Source organism: Mirounga leonina, unplaced genomic scaffold, assembly GCF_011800145.1.
Source record: "Mirounga leonina isolate KUSES-001 unplaced genomic scaffold, KU_Mleo_1.0 Mir_169, whole genome shotgun sequence".
In the NCBI taxonomy this organism is placed as follows: Eukaryota; Metazoa; Chordata; class Mammalia; order Carnivora; family Phocidae; genus Mirounga; species Mirounga leonina.
The window spans coordinates 3203214-3225356 of record NW_023270431.1 but is presented as its reverse complement, the minus strand read 5'-3'; positions in this window follow the sequence as shown (position 1 = coordinate 3225356).

Sequence of the window (22143 nt, the reverse complement as noted above, 5' to 3'; positions counted from 1 at the left end):
GCTCAGCGGGGGGTCTGCTTCTCCCTCTAACCCTCTTCCCTCTCGTGCTGTCTCTCATTCTCTCTCTCTCAAATAAATAAATAAAATCTTTAAAAAAAAAAAAAAAAAACTATAAAATCCAGAGGCAGAAGAAGTATAGGATCTGCTGAAGAATTACATAATCTGGGGTAGGTGACACACAGATGCTACTTGGGCATAGCACAATATGAGACTAGAATATTAGAAGTTAGATCAGGAACAGGCATCTGAAGAACAGGAGTACTCTTTCTAAGCAAAACGAAGTCAGCAAGGGCTGTTGAACCACACAGAGATACCAGCAGAGCTAAGTTTTAGCAAGATGGCAGGGATGATAGTAAAGAATAGATGTGCTCACATGCACACAAGTCAGTATCTCTATGTAGTCTATTGCAGGGTCTTCCTCAATGCTTTTCAAAAGGGAATTTCTGTCTCCGTGACTTAACGTATAGCCCTCACAGGTCACCTACAAATGTATAATATATAAAGTATAACTTTTCACTTACATCAATGGGGCAGAAAACATTTTTTAGGTCTTTTTTTTTATGGATGACACACTGAATTAGATTCCTAAGGCTATTGTAACAAAATACGATAAAGAGTGGAGGCTAGAAGTATGAAATCAAGGTCTTGACAGGGCCATGCTTTTTCTGAAGCCTCTAGGGAAGTGTCTTTCCTTGCTTCCTCCTAGTTTCTGCTGGTTGCTGGCAATCTTTAGTGTTTAGCTTGTAGATACATGACTCCAGTCTCTCTCTGTCATCACATGGTCTTTTCATCATTTCTCTGTGTACATTTCTTCTACTCTTCTTATAAGGACAGTGGTTGTATTGGATTTAGAGTCTACTCTACTCCAGTATGACCTCTTGTTAACTGGATTACATCCTCAAAGACCCTATTTCTAATTAAGGTCACATCTACAGGTATCAGGGGTTAAGACTTGAACATATCCTTTTAGGAGACACAATTCATCCCATGACACATATTGACAACATTTTAAAATGTGATATTCAGAAACTTCTGCAGTAAAAAATGTTGAATTATCTTTAAGAGCCTCATAAAGGTTACTATTACTAAGCAGCAATAGTGGTTAGAGTGGCCATGGATCCTGGAACTCCTTGTTAAGGAAAGAGCAGATTATTTTTGTCTTGTTCTTCCAGAAAATCTAACTCATACGTGCTGCATTATGCCAAAAGACCAAATCACTGGTTGTGCTCTGTTTAATTGATTTAAACATCAGATTGTTTAAGGCATTTAGTTATAATCTAGGAAAAGATCATTGATTACATTTATCAAAACTAATTCTCAAATCTTTCATCACACTATTTTTCAAATCTGATTGTCTCCAATTTCCTCTTTCCCTACTTCTGAGTCATTATTTATCCTGTTTCCCCATCCCTGCCCATTTGCTACATACAAAGATAAAGCTCAGTGTCAACTGCAAACATAATAATGTGTGGTTTCCCATCTTTCAGGTTCATGATGAAATGTGAAAGAGGACTACCTCTGGTACCCTAAAATAAAGGCCATCATCAGTAGCTGTGTTAGTAGCTAGGCCTGCACTAACAAAACTTCACAATTTAAACAGTATTTTCTAAACTTATTGATGACCATTTAGTGAAGGAAATAATCAGAAGTGAAGATAAATTATGGCTACCAAATTTCAATCTACTAGAACTGTCACTTTTAAATGAGAGTGGATTGGTCTAATGGGTCTCATAGGTCTCTGGTCATTAGGTGGGGGCCATTCCTTTCTGCATCATTTTCTGTCTCTCACACTTTAAACTAATTCTTGTTTATGTCTCTTATCAAGTCACAGTTTATTTTTCTGTCAAAGAACTAGTGTACTCATGCAAGTGCTCAGTTATATAGTGAACACTGTAAGCACTGTCAAATATTGTTTTACAGATACTTTTAAAGTGTTCTCAGTAGCAAAACATCTAATACAAATATTTATGCTATGTATATTTTCATTACTTACTATTCTATCCATAATTTAAATCACTGACATTTGCCAGATTATCAGACAAAGAGAAAGAATGATAAAAGAAATGTTCTGCTTACACATCATAGCAAATCATGATTATTCATCTTGTGGAAGAAACAGTAAATTATTGCTTAACTTCAGTTATTGACATTAATGATTCTCATGATGCATTTGAACACAAAAAGAAAAAAAAAGTAACAAAAACTAGGTGTATGAAGTGAATTATCTGAAAGCTAACATTTTTAAGGAAACTGTTAGAGAACATATTGTGCTCAATCATCTATGGCAAAGTTTGCCATTTTTCATTGGTTGGTTTAATCCACTTTATTGTCATTGTTCAGAAGTCTTATACACCTTTCCAAAAAAAGGTTCTGCTTCTCTTTTTAGTTATCTGCACATGGAATTTGTTGTCTTATTCAAACCATCACAACACTTACATTTTTGAAATATATAAAGCATATCCCATTCTTTTCCTAAGTAAAATGTCAATTCTAGGTGTTAGTTTTTATTTACTTATTACCTTTATCACAGTAAATAAGTTTATACCAATAAAGCTAAAACTACTCCTAATTCGGTAATGCACAGGGAATTTATACTTCAGAGCAGAGGAAAAAGGAGCATTTGGTGCAGATTGCCACAAATTTGTTCAGGTGGAACAGGGTTGGGTGACATAACAGTCAAAAAGCAGAGATGGTGTGACAGTTTATAGACAGACAATGAAATTGGACTTTGAAGAGAGGAGCAGCTGTATTCTATTGTATCCTGCAATTAAAGCTATTAAGGTAGAAGGAAATCATCGTCACTTCCACCTTCATGATTCTGGGCTGTCTCTCTGCATTGTCCTCATAAAGCCTGATATATTATATATTTCATCATGACAAAACATGTCATGAGCATTTTTAAATTATTACTGTATAATGTATGCTTTTAAGAAACCCTGTATTTATTATTGTAAATGTTCAAATACTCTGAATTATAGTGAAGATCATGAGAATATATTTTAAAAGTGTTCTCTGTGGCAAAATGATTCATTCTGAAGGCTAACTTTTAATTAATTCCACAATAGTGGAAATTTCATTCTAGTCTCTTCCAGAAACTATAAAAATAACATCCTCTCTTTTGTGGTTATGAAAGATAAAAGCCACAACAAGTCAAACAGTGTGTATCATTCAGAAGCCATTTCTATGGTTATAAAAATTACTGTGTAAAAAATTGGGGGCAAATGGGATAGACATAAGCCATTTCTACCCCCTAAATATACATATCTCCTCTTCTGTGCCCTATAGACATAAAACATTAGAAAAATTATAGCCCTATATTTAATTCAGAGATTTGAAATTTCATAATTAAACATTTTCCATTCATTAAGAGGAAATATAGTTTAGGATGAAGCAAAAATATATACAGGTTCTGAATTCTAGAGACCTGTGTTGAAAGTCTAGCTCTGTCATTTATCAGCTAAGTGACTTGATTCAAAATAAAAAGATTGTCACAGTCTTAGCTTTGGGTCTGTTTTGTCCACGACTATCCCATGTGCCAAGAACAGTGCCTGGCACGCACTGGACACTTAATACAACCTGTTGAGTAGAAGAATAAATGAATGGTTAGATGTGGAAGAAATGTAGTATGGTATTAATAAATTCCCTTGTGTTGGGGTCCTCTTTGACTTTGATTCTTCCCATCTCTTTTATTTTCTGCAGTAGCAGATTGGGAAAATATAATGTACTGAAATTTATCAGTACTGGAATATTTTGGTTCAATTATTATATGTAGGAGAGTCTCTGATTCACCCCTTTAAAAGACAAACTAACAGTAGACGTATTTCTATAAAATGTAATGAAAATCAAGTCATGTCCCCAAAACTTTAAAAGAACTTTAAGAGGAATAGTTCACCATTCTGTCCAAATTAAACTTACTTTTCAAACTGATAAAATCTAGTTTAAAATACAAACTAAATAATTCTGATACATAAAACTAGAGTGAACAATTTACATATAGGAGCAATAATAGCTTTTATTTTTAACAGTCATTCTGATATTTTGCAGGATAAATTATGAGTCTTATGACAAATATGTGTCCCAACTTCCCTACAGTGTCCAGCCAGGCCTGCTAGAGTCATGACTCAGCCTGGAAGCTGCTGTTTATGGTACAAGTCAGTGGATGATTTAGAGACCCTAAAAAACAGTATTTCTTTTACGAAAAACTATTCTAGATAGCTACCATTTTATTAAATATTCGTACTGTTTTTATTATTTCCTTGTTCAAAATTAAGAAAATTTTGAATCATTCAATCACCATACAAAGATATCCAATTCTCAACTTTATCTTCTAGAAATGACTTTAATAAAATAAAAATTACCTTTTGGGAAAAAAATTACCTTTTATCTCAAGATTTTTGAGTCATGCACAGAGCTTTCCAGAGTTGTCACTCTCTCACTCAAAATTAATATGACTCCCTTTGTGAAGAACACAATTAATGTGCTCCCCCATCTCCCTCTTCTGTGGAGGAATTTACACTTTACAGGAAAGCAGGGACCTCGGTGCTGATTTTGTTTTACCGGGTCACTCCTGTTGGCTCTAAGGTAATTGGATCCTCAAGAATCACCTCACAGCTGTCTTTATATAGCCATATAATGTCTTCCATATTTTTCTCCAAAATTAACCATGTTTGCTGCTTTGTCCGCCAGTCTGGTGTTAAAATATTTTTTTTTTCCCAGTGCAGGAGTGTTTGACTCTCATTTCTATACTGAAAGGGAATTTCCAAACTTTTGGCCAGGTCTTTGAGTAGATAAGAATATTGTGTCTCTGTTTTTTACAAGGTTTAGCAAAAGGTCTTGTTTATTTATATATCAGCAGACACTAGGGCTGGGCTGAGCACCATAGTAAAAAAGAAGAATTCACAGTCAACAAAGCAATAAAAAATTCTGTCTTTGTTGTGGATCTGAGGGGGGATTTTTGGATGATGTTGATTTTAGGAAATTGTTTGAATATATATTCTTTGAAAGGAGTGCTGAATGTGCAAGTGTGCTTGTACACAAACATTTGCTAACTCTGGCCCCTTTCACTCAGTGTTTGGCCTAATAGTTACTCATAAAAGGAAGGATGCAGGAAGAAGGAGCAAGGTACATATTCATTTCAAACTGGTGAAGAGGTCTCAAAGAAGACTGGTTGGGATGTTGAAAACCTACAGCTGATGTCTTTTCTATAATGATTGTTTAAAATGAGTAATTTAGGACTTGAAAAATGTACTGCTGAGAGTCAAGAAATATATGAGTAGGAGGCAGAGTGAATATGAGTAGAAGGTGTCGTGCATTCTTCAGCCAATAAAGAGGTAAAAGGCTGGACATCAGGATAGAGAAGCAAACTTAGCACTGAGAGCTGTCAACAATTGGACACCTTTGAAGGAGATCTCTTTTCTTCTCCCATTTTCTTTAGACTCTTGGAACAGGCATACTTAGCATACAGATTTAAGTGTTTTTTCTCCTATACCATAAAATTTCCTACTTTTCAGTAAAGGGTATTATTCACAGAATCTTATATGGGAAGGAAATTGAGGACAATGACAATAAAGGACTGTGTGGCTTCTGTAACATCAGCCCTCCATGTGCTTGCTTTGGCAGCACAGATACCATCAGCCATCCAATAAGGATGAGGAGGTTATTCATTTTGAAATTCCAGGTAATGGTCAGAAGTAAAGCCTAGGTAGACCTTTGAATGGCAGAAAGTTAAACTGGATAAGTAGAAGTGGATGCGGTGAATAGAAGACCCATTCACAGAAATGAGACAAACTCCTTTTAATTCCTAAATGCACTAGCATTTAATGGGAAACAGATGTATGCTTGGTTACAAATGTATCTTCTTTATTAAATTTTATTATTATTTTATTATATTATTAATTTATTTTTATTAGTTATTTTTCTAGCTTTATTGAGATATAACTGACATTGTTATACAGTTAAAGTATACAATATGATGATTTGATAAAAGTATATATTGTGAGATGAGGTCCCACAATCGATTAATATTTCCATCACCCCACATAGTTACCATTGTTTTTCTGTGGTGAGAACACTTAAGATTTACTGTCTTAGCAAATTTCAAATATACATTATTAACTATAATCAACATGCTGTACATTAGATTCCCAGAACCATTCATCTTATAATGGAATGTGTGTACCCTTTAACCAACATCTCCCCCTTTCCCTCATTCCCCAGTTTCTGGAAACCACTATTCTACTCTCTGTTTCTGAGTTCATATTATTTATTTATTTTAGATTCCACATAAAATTGAGATCATACAGTATTTTAATTTCTCTGTCTGGCTTATTTCACTTAGCATAATGTCCTCCAGTTTCATCCATGTTGTTGCAAATGGCAGGACAAGGAAAATGTGGTGTAGCTTTACATATGGATATATACAATGGGATATTATTTAGCTATAATAAAGAAGGAAACTTTACCATTTCCCACAAATGCATTTTAATGTTTGGTAGAAAAAATGTTCATTCTAAATAATTATAATATTTCTAAATTCTTGTGCTTAGTCATTGATTCATTAACAAATAGGTTTGGAATATATATATATATTTGGCAAATATGCACCAAAGTTTTTTCTTTTTTTTTAATTTAATTTTATTTTATTATGTTATGTTAGTCAACATTCAATACATCAGGTTTTTTTTTTTATTATGTTATGTTAATCACCATACATTACATCATTAGTTTTTGATGTAGGGTTCCACGATTCATTGTTTGCGATAACACCCAGTGCTCCATTCAATATGTGCCCTCTTTAATACCCATCACCAGGCTAGCCCACCCCCCTACCCCCCTCCCCTCTAGAACCCTCAGTTTGTTTCTCAGAGTCCATAGTCTCTCATGGTTCAACTCTCCCTCCGATTTCCCCCCCTTCGTTTTTCCCTTCCTTCTCCTAATATTCTCCATGCTATTCCTTATGTTCCACAAATAAGTGAAACATATGATAATTGACTTTCTCTACTTGACTTATTTCACTTAGCATAATCTCCTCCAGTCCCATCCACATTGATGTAAAAGTTGGGTATTCATCCTTTCTGATGGCTGAGTAATATTCCATTCTCTATATGGACCACATCTTCTTTATCCATTCATCTGCTGAAGGGCATCTCAGCTCTTTCCACACTTTGGCTATTACAGACATTGCTGCTATGAACATTGGAGTGCATATGGCCCTTCTTTTCACTGCATCTGTGTCTTTGGGGTAAATACCCAGGAGTGCAATTGCTGGGTCATAGGGTAGCTCTATTTTTAATTTTTTGAGGCACCTCCACACTGTTTTCCAAAGTGGCTATACCAACTTGCATTCCCACCAACAGTGTAAGAGGGTTCCCCTTTCTCCATAACCTCTCTAACATTTGCTGTTTCTTGCCTTGTCCATTTTTGCCATTCTAACTGGTGTAAGATGGTATCTCAGTGTGGTTTTGGTTTGAATTTCCCTGATGGCTAATGATGATGAACATTTTTTCATGTGTCTGTTAGCCATTTGTATGTCTTCTTTTGAGAAGTGTCTGTTCATGTCTTTTGCCCATTTTTTGACTTGATTATTTGTTTTTTGGGTGTTGAGTTTGAGAAGTTCTTTATAGATCCTGGATACCAGCCCTTTATCTGTAGTGTCATTTGCAAATATCTTCTCCCATTCTGTGGGTTGCCTCTTTGTTTTGTTGACTGTTTCTTTTGCTGTGCAGAAGCTTTTTATCTTGATAAAGTCTCAAAAGTTCATTTTTGCTTTTCTTTCACTAGCCTTTGGAGATGTATCTTGAAAGAAGTTGCTGTGGCCGATGTTGAAGAGGTTACTGCCTATGTCCTCCTCTGGATTCCTGTCTCACATTGAGGTCTTTCATCCATTTTGAGTTTATCTTTGTGTATGGTGTTAGAGAATGGTCGAGTTTCATTCTTCTGTATATAGCTGTCCAATTTTCCCAGCACCATTTATTGAAGAGACTGTCTTTTTTTTCCATTGCATATTTTTTCCTGCTTTGTCAAAGATTATTTGACCATAGAGTTGAGGGTCCATATCTGGGTTCTCTATTCTGTTCCATTGGTCTATATGTCTGTTTTTGTGCCAGTACCATGCTGTCTTGGTGATCACTGCTTTGTAATATAGCTTGAAATCAGGCAACGTGATGCCCCCAGCTTTGTTTTTCAAGGTACTGGAATTACAACAGTGAATATAATACTGAAAACTTCTTCCTTCTTGAGTTTATCTTCAAATAGAGGATGCAGACAATATGCAAGTAAACAAAGGGTGTATCAATCAGGGTTCTCCAGAGAAACAGAACTAATAAGACAGACAGTCACACACACACACACACACACACACACACACACACACACGAGAGAGAGAGAGAGACCTACGACTTATTTTGAGGAATTGGCTCATATGACTGTGGGGGCTGGCAAGTAAGAAATCTTCAAGGAAGGTCAATAGGTTGGGAATTCCGGTAGGCATTGATATCACAGTCTTGAGTTGAAGGGTAGTCAAAGAATTCCTTCCTCTTTGAGGGAACCCAGTTTTTTCTCTTAAGGCTTTTGACTGATTAGATGAGGCCCACCCATATTAGGGAAGGTAATCTGCTTTACTCAAAGTCCACTGGTTTAATTGTTAATCATATCTGAAAAATATCTTCACTGCAACATCTAGACTAGTGTTTAATGGAGCAAATGAACACTACATCCTAGCCAAGTTGACACATAAAATTAACCATTACGGGGCGCCTGGGTGGCTCAGATGGTTAAGCGTCTGCCTTCGGCTCAGGTCATGATCTCAGGGTCCTGGGACCGAGTTCAGTATCAGGCTCCCTGATCCGCGGGAAGCCTGCTTCTCCCTCTGCCTCTCTCTCTCTGTCTCTAATGAATAAATAAATAAAATCTTTAAAAAAAATTAACCATTACAAAGAGAGACAAGGGTATTATTTTAGAGAAGATGGTCAGAGAATTCCTCTTAAAAGATGGGACATTCAAGCAGAGATTTGAAAAAAGTGAAGGAGGGAGCCTTGAGAATATCTGGAGGAAGATCTTTCCAAGCAAAGGAAAGACTGTGTACAAAGGCCCTAGGGCAGAAGTATCAAACAGTGTTTGAAGAATAACCACATGATGCCCACTGTGGCTGGAGTGCAGCAATCTAGGAAGAGAAAAAATATCAAGAACCAGCAAGGGGCTAGTTGGTCTTTTAAGAACTTTGCTGTTTAATTTAAGAGCGATGAGAAGCCACATAGAATTTTAATATATAAACTGCATTCTCTGACTCAAGTATTAAGAAGTTCATTCTGGCTACTATGTGATGAATAGATCATAGAGAGGCAAAAGTGGAAGCTGAAAGATAAGCCAGGGGTCTATTGAAATTTCATGATGGTAGGTTGGGATGCCATGATGATAGTGGGGTTGGTGAGAACTGGTCAGATTCTTGATGTATTTAGAAGGTAAGCAATAGAATTTGCTGATGTTTCAGTAAAAATTATAAAAAGTAATAGAGAAATAAAAAGTGATTCTAAGGTTTTTGGTCTTAATGAGATGAATGGGAGTCGAGATTTCAGCTTGGAACATGTTAGCTTTAACTTTGGGATGCCTGTTAGATATCCACATTGAGAAATCAAATGGTCAGTTGGATATAAGAGTCTTGGGAACAGTAGAGGTAAAATTTGGTAGTCGTTAAAATATACAGGTATTTAAAACTTTAATAGTGGGTGAAATCATCTAGGAACTCAAACTGGATGGAAAAGATAATAGGTCGGAGAACAGAATCTGAGACATTCATACATCATTTATTCTCCTACATGAAATTTACAAACATCATCAAGGTCCCCAAAATTTGATTTTTATTGAAACTGCATTAAATTTACAGATTAATTAGTGTCATCCTATGTTTTTTACATCCACCTATTCATTCTCCCCCTAAAATGTAATTATATTTAAATTGGAACTTAAAGAATGAACAGAGGAATTTGTTAGGTGAGATGGAGAAGTGGATGCAGAATTGGGCAGTATGGAAAACACTTTTTATATATGAATTTGTATAACTGTTACAACAATCTTGGAATTGTAAAATATGCTTATTTCACAGATAAGGAAAACTGAGGGCTTGATAAGGTAAAGCAGTTTGCTTAATGTCCCAAATTTTGCCTCAAATATAAATAGAGTATAAAAACAATTTTAGAAGTGTTTTCATTATACAATGATTCTTTGCTGACCTCAACGACTTTATAGTATGACTACTAACTGAATTCATTATGAAATATTAATAGGCATATATTTTATGAAACACTCTACTTTCATAGAAACATAAAACCATGTATAATTTGAGTAAGAAATACCCATAGCTTTTCTAAATTCTTGATATAAAAGTAAAACCCAGACAGGTGCTGAATTTATTTCACAGAGGGATCTTATATTTTGTATTCTGGTAACATCGGTATTCTTCTTGACAGGCTATATAAGAGACCTACTCTAAAACCCCATTATGTGAGCATTTTCACCCAATATTCAAGGGCTTTTATAACATAACTGGCTGACCATACGTTTCTTCCATATGTTTGATAATGCTTTAAAAGGAAAGAACAGAGCACATAAAATCTAGAGAAATAAGAAAATGGTCTATAACCTAAATGGCCCAGAAAAATTATAATATGTATCACCAGAATGAAGAAAGATTTATGACTGCTAGTGAACAAATGATTAAGCATTTAATCATATCTGACTAAGTTAGTAAGTACTTCAGTGGTAAGGCATTTAAGTTTTAATCACTTTTCACTAATTCACTGTGAGGCTGTTTGGAGGAATTAAGACATGACAGGGCATGTTTTAGTACCCCATTAATACACAACTCAGGAACATTCAAATATTTTCAACCACTTAAAACAGGTATTAATTAACCAATAAAACAACCTGGAGAAACTGAAGGCTATTACATTCTTTTTGCATCTTCAACTCTGAAATCAAATAAGAAAAAAAAAGGAATGAAGGAAAGTATTGTTGAATAAAGACAAATTAAGAGCAATACTAAAATGAAGATTCCAGACACTATTATTATTAATGTATCTTTATCTGTTTAAAAATGTTGACTCCAAATGTGTATGCAGAAATATTTTTTCCCTTTTTAAAAAATTGAAGTGAAATTCAAATAATTACAGCATTAACCATTTTATTTTATTTTTTTATATTTATTTATTTATTTATTTATTTATTTATTTATTTATTTATTTATTTATCTATTTATTTAAGAGAGAGAGGGGGCATGAGAGGGGGCAGGGGCAGAGGGAGAGGGAGAAAGAATCCTCAGGCAGACTCCCCACTGAGCAAGGAGCCCAACACAGGGCTTGATCCCAGAACCCTGAGATCATGACCTGAGCCAGAATCAAGAGCTGGCCACTTAACTGCCTGAGCCACCCAGGCACCCCAAGAATTAACCATTTTAAAGTGTACAATTCACTGGCATTTTAGTACACTGATATTGCTGGGAAGGCACCACTTATATCAAATTCCAAAACATTTTTATTACCCCTGTATTCATTAAGCAGCCACTTTAGTCCCTATTCCTCCCAGTCCCTCGCAACCACAAATCTGTTTTCTCTATGAACTCAAGTCTTCTGAATGTTTCATATAAATGGAATCATATAATTATTCTTTTATGTCTGATTTATTACATTTAGCATAATGTTTTCAAGGTTTTGCCATGTTATAGCACGTGCCAGTATTTTCTTTTTATGTCTGAATATTCCATTGTACGTATATACTACAGTTCATCCACTCCATTCATCCATTGATGGACAGACACTTAGGTTGTTTCCACCTTTTGTCTCTTGTGAATAGTGCAGCTATAAACATTCAGTTTGGATGAATATATGAATATTTTACCTGTTCTCAATTTTGGGGGGTATATACATAAGAATGGAATTGCTGGATCTTGTGGGTATATTTTTTTTTAAAGATTTTATTTATTTATTTGACAGAGAGAGAGACAGCAAGAGCAGGAACACAAGCGGGGGAGTGGGAGAGGGAGAAGCAGGCTTCCTGCTGAGCAGGGAGCCCGATGTGGGACTCGATCCCAGGACCCTGGGATCATGACCTGAGCTGAAGGCAGACGCTTAACGACTGAGCCACCCAGGCACCCCTTGTGGGTATATTTTTAAAAGCAGATTTCCCCTCAATTTTGTGTTAAGTATTTCTATATTTTAGATATCCTTATTTGTGGAACAAATTCAAGAAATCAAGCATTTATTTTAAAAAAACCCTAAAAATTATTTTCTACTACACAAACTCTTCATGATAGCTTTAAAGTTGAGGGGAAATAGGTGATCCATTCAGAGTCTTGCAGTGGTACAGAACAAAACTTATTTTGGAGGGGTGTGGGGCCAGCAATGGAAGTTTGTGTTTTAACAACTTCACTAGTTTGGGTTATAGAATAAGAGTTAGTAATGAATATGGATAGAGTGAAAGAGTATCATTAAGAGAAAACTTGAAGGCTTTACAAGATATAAGGTGTAAAAATAAAGGGTATAGAATTTGAAAAAGCATGAAAACATATATGAAAAAATAATAATATGTTTAGTATTTAGTGGAAAAGCATCAAACTTCCCAAAAGAATTGGATAAGGAGAAATAAGACCAGAGCAAGGGTCTAAAGCTATCTTCAGGTATTTCCATATCTTGGCCTCAACAAAGATATCACTGGATGGACTTTTCTTACTTTAACTTTGCTTTGCTTCTTTCCTTCTTTGCTTTTTTTTCTTTTCTTTTTTTGTCTAAATGTTTTGGATTTATGTACTAAGATATATTAACATCCTAGGTTTGTTTCAGAGAGACAGTGACAAAATAGAAAATGCCAAATGTCAGGAAGACTTGTGTTGATGAGTGAGCTTAGCAACTTCAAAATATCCAAGGAAATAAAAAAGGAGATGAAAGTGCTATGGCTGACAGGAATAGTCAAATAGATTTTTACCCACATATAAATATTGGGACAGCCACAGTACAATGCATATGTGCAAAAACATGTCCAAAACATGCCATTCTTTATTGCCTTTTTCTATTTTGAATGTGGATGTCTCTTCCAATGAATGTAAATCTTTCAATTTTGAAGCATTATAGTTTTTTTAAAGATTCTATTTATTTATTTGAGAAAGAGAGAGACAGAGAAACAGAGACAGAGTATGAGCAGGGGTGGGGGGAAGACAGAGGGAGAGGGAGAAGCAGACTTCCCACTGATCAGGGAGCCCAACGACACAAGGCTCCATCCCAGGACCCTGAGATCATGACCTGAGCAGAAGGCAGACACTTAACCGACTGAGCCACCGCCCCTGGAAGCATTATATTTTAGGCTGGTGGTTGCCACAGGGGAAGTTAGTGGGGTGATGGGTGAAATAGATAAAGGGGATCAAGAGTACACTTATTTTAAGGAGGACTGAGAAGAAATGTATAGAATTTTTTAATCATTGTATTAAACACCTGAAATTAATAGAACACTGTACGTTAATTGTACTTAAATAAAAAAAGACAAAAAAATAAAGCATTAGATTTTACAATTGTTATTAAAAATTTAAACTATAACAAAAGTATGTTTTAAAATTAAATTATAAATTATAATTTTGTGATTATATACAATTACAAAAGCTATTTAAAATTATTAGATAAGTAATTATTAAAAGGTGTGTAACAATAAACATATAGTTAGGTGTTTGTAAAGATATAACTATAAACTTTAACTATAAACATATAAATATTAACTATCAATATGTTAAAAATATATATAACTATAAAATATAAAAAAGTCATTCATTTATGTCCTTTCTTCCAGGCTTGTTCGTTTTAGTGGTGAAAAGAAGATAATTGACCAGAAAATCCAAGTTGGTTGAATGGATATCCTCTATTTACTCTGAGGAGAAAGCTGTCTATGGTAAATGTTTATGGCTAAATTATATAGGAAAATTAACATAAATATGTAGGAAGAGTGAAACATTGAGAAGTTTAACTGTATGACAGCAAAACCCAAAAACATTAAAAAATTGAATTTTTTTCTTTTCTTTCTTCCTTTGTGCCCTTTTGTAAACTAAATGTCATAGTTCTCTGTGACAATTTTGCCATCTAAGACAGACCATTTGCAGTAAATTTCCTTGAGACCTGAAGTAAAGAATGACTTTAAAAATATATATATATTTTGATTCTACCCTCAGAAGCAGATGGACCAAGAGCAAAATCTGTAAAAGAACATGTATGGTCTGAAGAAGTGAACACATAGGCAGTTACTATATAATAATATCTTTAATATATCGAATAGAATTGTTTCAATCATGCAGTTAATTTTCATCTATTTATAATAACAAATATTGGAACCAGATTGATAAAATGCACAGGTAATTAAAAAGCGTAATATGGCCAAATATTGAGACCACTTTTATCACTAAGCCTATATTTTAAAAGTATTAATAACACCTAACAATGCTGTATTTTTTACTTTGTTTTGTTTTATTTCTAGTCTTCAGTCCCACCTCTGACAGTACTAATGAAAGAGAAAAGAGAGGGGAAATATAAGAACCCTGGAAACTAGGGTTCTCATTCTAGAAGGAAGCAATGGTTAACTACAATAAATACATTTTCTTGAGTAATGTTTCAATAGAAGCATGTGTATAATGCCTAAATAAGAACCAAAAGAAGTAGAATATAATTCTGATTAATGTTATATATACACCAGAAGTTGCTTAAGAGTCCATATAAAGCAATACATTTCTGAATTATTTTCTATCCCCTTCATTCTGTATTTCCCACCCAAGGCCCTAATTCCTCAGTAACTTCCGAATTCCTTTGGGTACCTCAATTGCTCTCATCCAACTTAATATTGTTAACTATAGTGGAATTGTATGTGGGATGTGTGTGTGTGTGTGTGTGTGTGCATGCAAGTGCAGACTTACGGGATGAGTGGAAGGCTGGGCATCAAATAGGATAAGGGAGATATCACTTGCTGATACAGCTAATACATATCTCACACGACTACTTATTTTTTTAAAGATTTTTTTAAATTTATTTGACAGAGAGAGAGAGAGCACAAGCAGGGGGGAGTGGGAGAGAGAGAAGTAGGCTCCCCACTGAACTGGGAGCCCAATGTGTGGCTCAATCCCAGAATTCTGGGATCATGGCCTGAGCTCAAGGCAGAAGTTTAACCAACTGAGCAACCCAGGTGCCCCACATGACTACTTATTGATAGTGCATGTAACTTGGCTCTGATTAATCTTCATTGATGATCAAATAAATCAATTCTATAATATAGTTTAACTAAGGCATTTGTTCTATTCAATCTTCTTTTATTTTTCTGTTACTTTCAATCTACTGATTCTTAAAATTTCAAAAACAGCATAGGTCATATGATATCCAAGCCACAGACACGAATGCCATAGCACATCCAACTTTTTCTTCACTTAAATTTGACAGTTCCAGTCTGTAGCCCTCATTCTGGAACTCCTTCAAATTTAGGGGTGCAATTTTTTAAATTCAAAATTACCAAAAATGTGTGTCCTTTCTCCATGAATTACTTTAACAGAGGGACATATCAGGTTGGAACGGGTGTACTTTTGTCATTTCTCACAGTCTTGAACAAATTATAAGCACTCCAAAATTATTCTTGTGCTCCAGTTTAGTGCTTTCTTCTAGCCAAATGTAAACATTTTTTTGTTTGTTTCTGTAAAATGATCAATATTTTGTTTTGCTTTCAAACCTTGTTAACAATAGACTCTACAAAGAATGAAAAAACAAAAACAGACTTATGCAAATCAGAACTATTGGGGTCCCTTTGGGCTAAGAGAAGACTACTGATTCTGGAGCTAACTCTGTCACAAGTGTTTGACACTGATCTGCAATTGAATCAATAGTGTCATGAAATCCCACTGACAAATGTAGGTTGTGACTGTGAGGATGAGCATCAATCCTGATTTTCTTTTTTTTTTAAGACTTTATTTATTTATTTATCTGAGAGAGAGAGAGAAAGAGAGCAGGGGAAGGAGCAGAGGCAGAGGGACAAGCAGACTCCATGCTGAGCATGAAGCCCGTTGTGGGGCTCAATCTCACAACCTCACAACCCTGAGATCATGACCTGAACCAAAATCAAGAGTCAATGCTTAACTGACTGAGCCACCCAGGCACCCCAATCCTGATTTTCTTTAACCCTAGTGATGGAGATCCATTCTTCAGCCTTGAGAGAAAGAGATAAATAATGTGTTTCTTCATAAAAAAGAGGAAGTAGAAGGTAGAAGAGAATGTGACACTTTGAGGAAAATCTCTGATGCTAGAAAAGGTGGATTCACTCGAGCAAAAGCTTATATTTTAGAAGAGCATTTGTCAAGTGAAAAAAGGAAATCGTTAATCAGCAGCCAGGATGTTCACAGATGAGCAGGGCAAGTAATATACAATTGCTTAATTTTGAAAAAAAAAAAAATGAAATGCTCATTTCAATTTGAGATATGTCCTGATGTGTGCATTTGGAGATCCTTTAAGAAAGTATATTTATTGAAATTACTGTTTCTAGAGTCACTGGCTGATTGTTTTCAAGCATAATTTTATCACAATTGAATAGCTGCAAAAATATTTCATTATAATATTATAATGTTTATAAAAGTTTATTTAAAAGATTACCTTTTATATTTAAAAATATTAACTTCATATACTTTTGGCACTTTTTGTAATTTGTTTAATTCATCTAGATTTACATATTAGAAATGGAAAATTATAACACAAAGCTAGTTTTGCTAAAAGTAACAATAACTCAAATAAAATTTTGAACTCATTTCTACAACCTCAGGGAATTGAATCTTGCTAAGGCCCTGTGTGAACTTGAAAGTGGATCATGAGCCTCAGATGAAATATAGCCCCCAGGATACCTCGACTTCTGTCATATAAACCCCTGAGCAAAGAACCCAGTAATACCATGACAAGTTTCTGACCCACAGAAAATGTGAGATAATGTGGGTTTTTAAGTTCCTAATTTGGGGTCATTTGTTATGTAGCAATAAAAAAGTAATGCAGACCTTTTTCATTATTGTGGCTGAGGGTCCCTAAATTGACCCCCAGTGATTCCCTGACTCCTAGTCCTTATGTACTATAGACTCCTCTTTCCTTGAATATAAGTCTGGCCTGTGAGCTTAGTTCTAATAATAGAATACAGCGAAGGTGATGGGATGTCATTTCTGTGAATACCATACATTCACTATATAAGACTCTGTCTTAGCAAAGTGAAGGTAGCGAGACTCTCTCTTGCTGGCTTTGAAGAAGTAAACCACCATGTTGTGAGAAGGTCTATAGAGATGGCCCTGAGGAATTATGGGCAGCTTCGAGGAGCAGCCAGCCAGCATAAAAAACGGGGACTTGAGTCCTACAACTGCAGAGATGAATTCTGCTAAAAACCTTAGGGAGCTTAGAAGATCGTTCACCAGTTGAGACTATAGTGAGACTGTACCTGGAAACTGGACTGTAGCCTTCTGAGACCCTAAGCAGATGACCCAAGTACACTATGCCGAACTTCTGCCCTGACGGGATGAATCAGAGGGTACACCCACTGCTGGTGCTTCATGTGATTTACTTCCTGGACCCCTGGGTTTATTTCAAAAGTTTAATAAAAGTTTCCTTTCAAAAATATTACTAAAGTGTACTAAAATTCATTTCTTCTTGAAATAGGAAAAAAAAACCTATGTATGTCAGAATATTATTTTTAAAGATAGTAATTATATTTTTTTTGTTTGTTTGATTCTCTTGCTATTTTCTCATTTCTTTTCTGCCCTTTCAAACACATAGATCATTACACTGAGATCCACTGCCATTAGAAAGGATGTGATGAAAAAGAAAGCAAAAAATAAATACAGCTGTATCTTGTTTCTTGGCTCATCATTACAGGACTTGAAAAAATACCCACAGGCCTAAGAGAAAGAAGGTGGATGGAAGGGAAGAGAGACAGTGGCCCTTGTCTTCTTTCCTAGGATACTGATAGGCAGGATCCAGAGTTTGAATGGGTACATGATGTCTATTGGCTAATGGTGCTTAGAAAGATTTGTAGAGATTCACATGTCTTGAAATGTTTTAAAGTAGTAGAAAAATTGTTGTGTCTCTTGATATTGTACAGAGGTAACCTAGAGAACTTCAGTCCTGAAAGAATAGGGAAAAGGAATGACAGAACATCATCATGAATTACATGGACATCTCGTTTCTTCACTTTGGCATTATAAAATGATCTCAGAATGTACAAACAACCCAAGAGAAAGGTGGGACATCCCAGTCTTTTTTAAAAATAAATACTTAATAAGAATCGAGTAAGTACTGTACCATTTGCTGAGGACATAGCAGTTACAATTAATTCCTTGTCTTTATGAAGCTCCCATTATAGTGTGTGTGTGTGTGTGTGTGTGTATGTTTGACATTTAATAAATAAATAAAAGGAATATAAAAAGGAAAATAGTATGTCAGATGGAAATAAGTGCTACTGAGAAAAAAAAAAGCAGAGTAAGGGGATAACAATAGAGATGAACTCCCCGACTCTTGTGTTCAACTCCAACTCAGAGTCTCTCCACAAATATGTAATAGATATTTCAAACTATTTATGATTGAACAGAATCTGAGATTATCTTCCTACCCTAGAATTTCCTTTCTAAGTAAATGAACCCCTCATGAAGCGAAAAACCAAAATATTATCCTTGATTTCTCACTGTCAATCCATCAGCAAGTCCCACTGGATCTTTTAAACACAAGGTATATATGTCCACTTCTTTCCATCTCTACCACCCTAGCCCAAGACATCATCACCTCATACCCCCCAATTATCTATTCTTTCTCCCTTGACCTCCTAAATTCTAGTCTTTCCACAGCAACTCATGATCTTTCAGAAAGTCAATCAGATCACTTCACTCACCTGCTTAAAACTTTGATGGCATTCCATCACTCAGAATAAAAGCTACACTCTTTTTCCTGGCTTACAAAGCCTAATGGAATTGGGGCTTTGTCCACATTTCTGACCTCATCTCATTCTGTTCTCCTCTTCATTGACATTCTTTCTCACCCTATAACGTGCCAAATTCATTCTTGCCTTAAGTTACTTTCTGGATTCCCCTTAGCTTTGCTTGGCCAATTCCTTCTTGTCATTTAGATCTCAGTAAACCCTACTGATCTGGTAAGAAGTAGTCACTTAGTAATGGTGGACTTGCCATACTGATAATGTCTGTCTAGCACTTGTCATCATCACATTGTTCTTTTATTTCCAGCACCTCCCTCTTACAAGGAGGCTTCTTGAGAATAAGGTTTTTGTTTGCTTTCTTGTGTTTTCTGTCCCTAAATGTGCCTGGTATAGTTGACACCCAGTGAACATTTGCTGAATGTATAAACAAAAGCTTGGAATGTTATTACTACTCACAGAAGTAGAAAGGCAGAAAAATATAGTCACAGTTTTTCCCTCCTCTTTCTCTTCTTCCTCATTTCTTTTCATCCAATAATCATTTATTCTACATTCCAGATTTTTTCCTGGGAATCTCCTTATAATTTTGCTTTCTATTTTATGAAATTACAGACTCTTCCTCTAAGACTTTCATTTTCAGGAAACATACTTCCCTCCTGCCATCACACACACACACACACACACACAAAAGTGCTTCAAGTTTTTTGTAGCCAACATAGAATCTTATCTAACCAACTTTTCTCCTCCCTCCCTTTTTCTCCCTCCCTCCCTCCTTCCCTCCTTGCTGTCTTCCTACCTCCCTTCCTTTCTTCCTTCCTATTTTTATCGGAGTGATATTTATTCTCCTGAGACTAGAGTCTGCTCTTAACTCATCTCTTTCTGCCTCCCTAACAATTTGCTCTATCAATCACCTCAGCCCTAATCTTAATCCTCTCTCTTTCCTAGTTCAAAAAAAAAAAAAAAAAAAAGGTTAAATACAAATATCAACAATGCATCAACCCAAATTCTCTCAACTCCAAATCTTTTTGTTTCCTTCCAAATCTCTCCCTCTCTTACCCCTTCATCTGCTCTCCTATTTTTTTTTTCCTATTTTCCCATCTCTCATTCATTCCTCAATCCACCATTTTTTTCCTACCTACATCACCCCAGGAATATATCTTTGCCGAGGTTACCAAAAATTCCTCCATCTTTTTATTCCATGGAAATTTCTCAGTCTTTATTTTCTTTGGCGCAGTAGCAACAGTTAACATTTAACCTACTCCCTCCTCTCTGGTTGCCTTATCCTTTCTGGATAAGTTCTCCATCTTTTTTGTGGGCTCCTTTCTTCTGATTAGAATTTTCTCTTTAGTATATGCCCCTTCTTATTCTATACACTTTTACTTTGTAGGCTCATCAAGTTCCAAGTTTCTATTCAACATATTTGTATGCCTTACAAATCTGTTTCTCCAGCTGTATATTTCCTTAGAAGCCACAGACTAATATATACAATTATTATATTGTATAATATACAATTATATATTGTGAAAGCTAGCATTCCTGAAAGTATTCTTGACTCCACTCTCCTCACTCTGATATCTCATCGTCCTGTGAACTGAACCTCATATAAATATACTTCATCTGCTATCTTTTCTGTTCCCCTTAGGAATCACTTACCATCTTTCTAATTTCTTTCTGCTTCTAGTTTCTCCTCCTCCTGAGTTTTCAATGTGTACATGATAATATCTTAAAATTATGGATATCATCATTTTGCTCTGCTGCTTGAAATTCTTCAAAATTTCTTAGGATAAAATTCATAGTCTTCCCTGTGTCTGGGTTTTATATAATGCACAATTGTGTGCCAAAAATTTTACTTGTACATATTTCTTTGAATTAATTATTAAAATATGGAAAATCCTAATGTAGTAAATTTAATATTGTTTTTTTCATAAGTCCCCCCTTATTCTAAGTGAAATGAATTACCTTAATTAGTATTATGCAATCATTAAAATTTGAACATAAGAAACTCTGAGGCATGGATTTGGTATATACCAAATAGATCCTATATTCACTGTACATAAGGCAAATATATTGTTGTGAAAAGTAAAATAAACCAGCATGAAAGGATAAGAATAACATACTTTTTTTCTAAGAATAATAAATAGTAACTATCACTTTGAAATTCAGAAAACCACCAAATAACAGGGAAATAAAACATCTTTAGAATTTGCCCTCACACGTTTATTTTGATTTTTCTAATATTTGAGAATACTCTCACTGATCCTTGCCAAATGTCATCATAAGACATTTCAAAGATATATGAGTTTTCATTATCACATAACCAGAGATGCTCTGAGTGGACATTTTTGGGAAAAATATTTGTTAGAAAATCTGTGCAAAAAACCTCAAAGGCCTAAACCCCCCTTACATAAAGGAAATGTGTTCCTTCTAAGCCACCAATGCAATTCAAACGTGTCACAATTCAATGTACCTCAGTTTTGAACATGAGGGATGAAAATTTCTATACATAAGTATAGGTCATTAGCCTAGAAAGAGACATAACATCAACCCAAATTAACTAATCTTACAAAAGCACTTTAAGGGCTACCTGCAAAGGATCTAGAATCTGGGTATTTATTACTCCAGAAAGTTGGAACTATTAGAAACAGTTTCAACATCATCTCTTTAGTTGATAACTCCCCGTAGCTGTGAAGCCCTTTCCAGCAAAAACTAGAACTACAAGACAGGTACCCATGTATTATGGCACTTGATGCTTCTGGCAGCCCCTAGTGATAACACAGCAGGACTTATTTTCAAGCTAGCTTTATAAATAACAGATAGGAGATGGAGGGAGACAATGACTTGCCCCAAACTGTAGGAGGAGAGTGACAGAGCTAAGGCTCAAATTAAATATTATGAGTGACATCTTATACTCTTTCCAGTTTCTCATGTTTTGGCTAGTGAAAGGATATGGAATGGAGTATGGTGAACAGGTACAAAAGTGGAATTTTGTATGGAATTTGAATTCTGGACAGTCTTACTTCAGTTCAGATATCAACCCTTAATGTTGAAAAACATTTTTTTAAAAAGTTGAGATCTATAACTTTTGATAAACCTATTTTTCAAAGCAGATTCAAAAGATTCCTAAATATAGTTAAAGCAACACATGTGGTGAATGTCTGCATGTTTTGTGGAGGGGGCTATTGGTATATCATT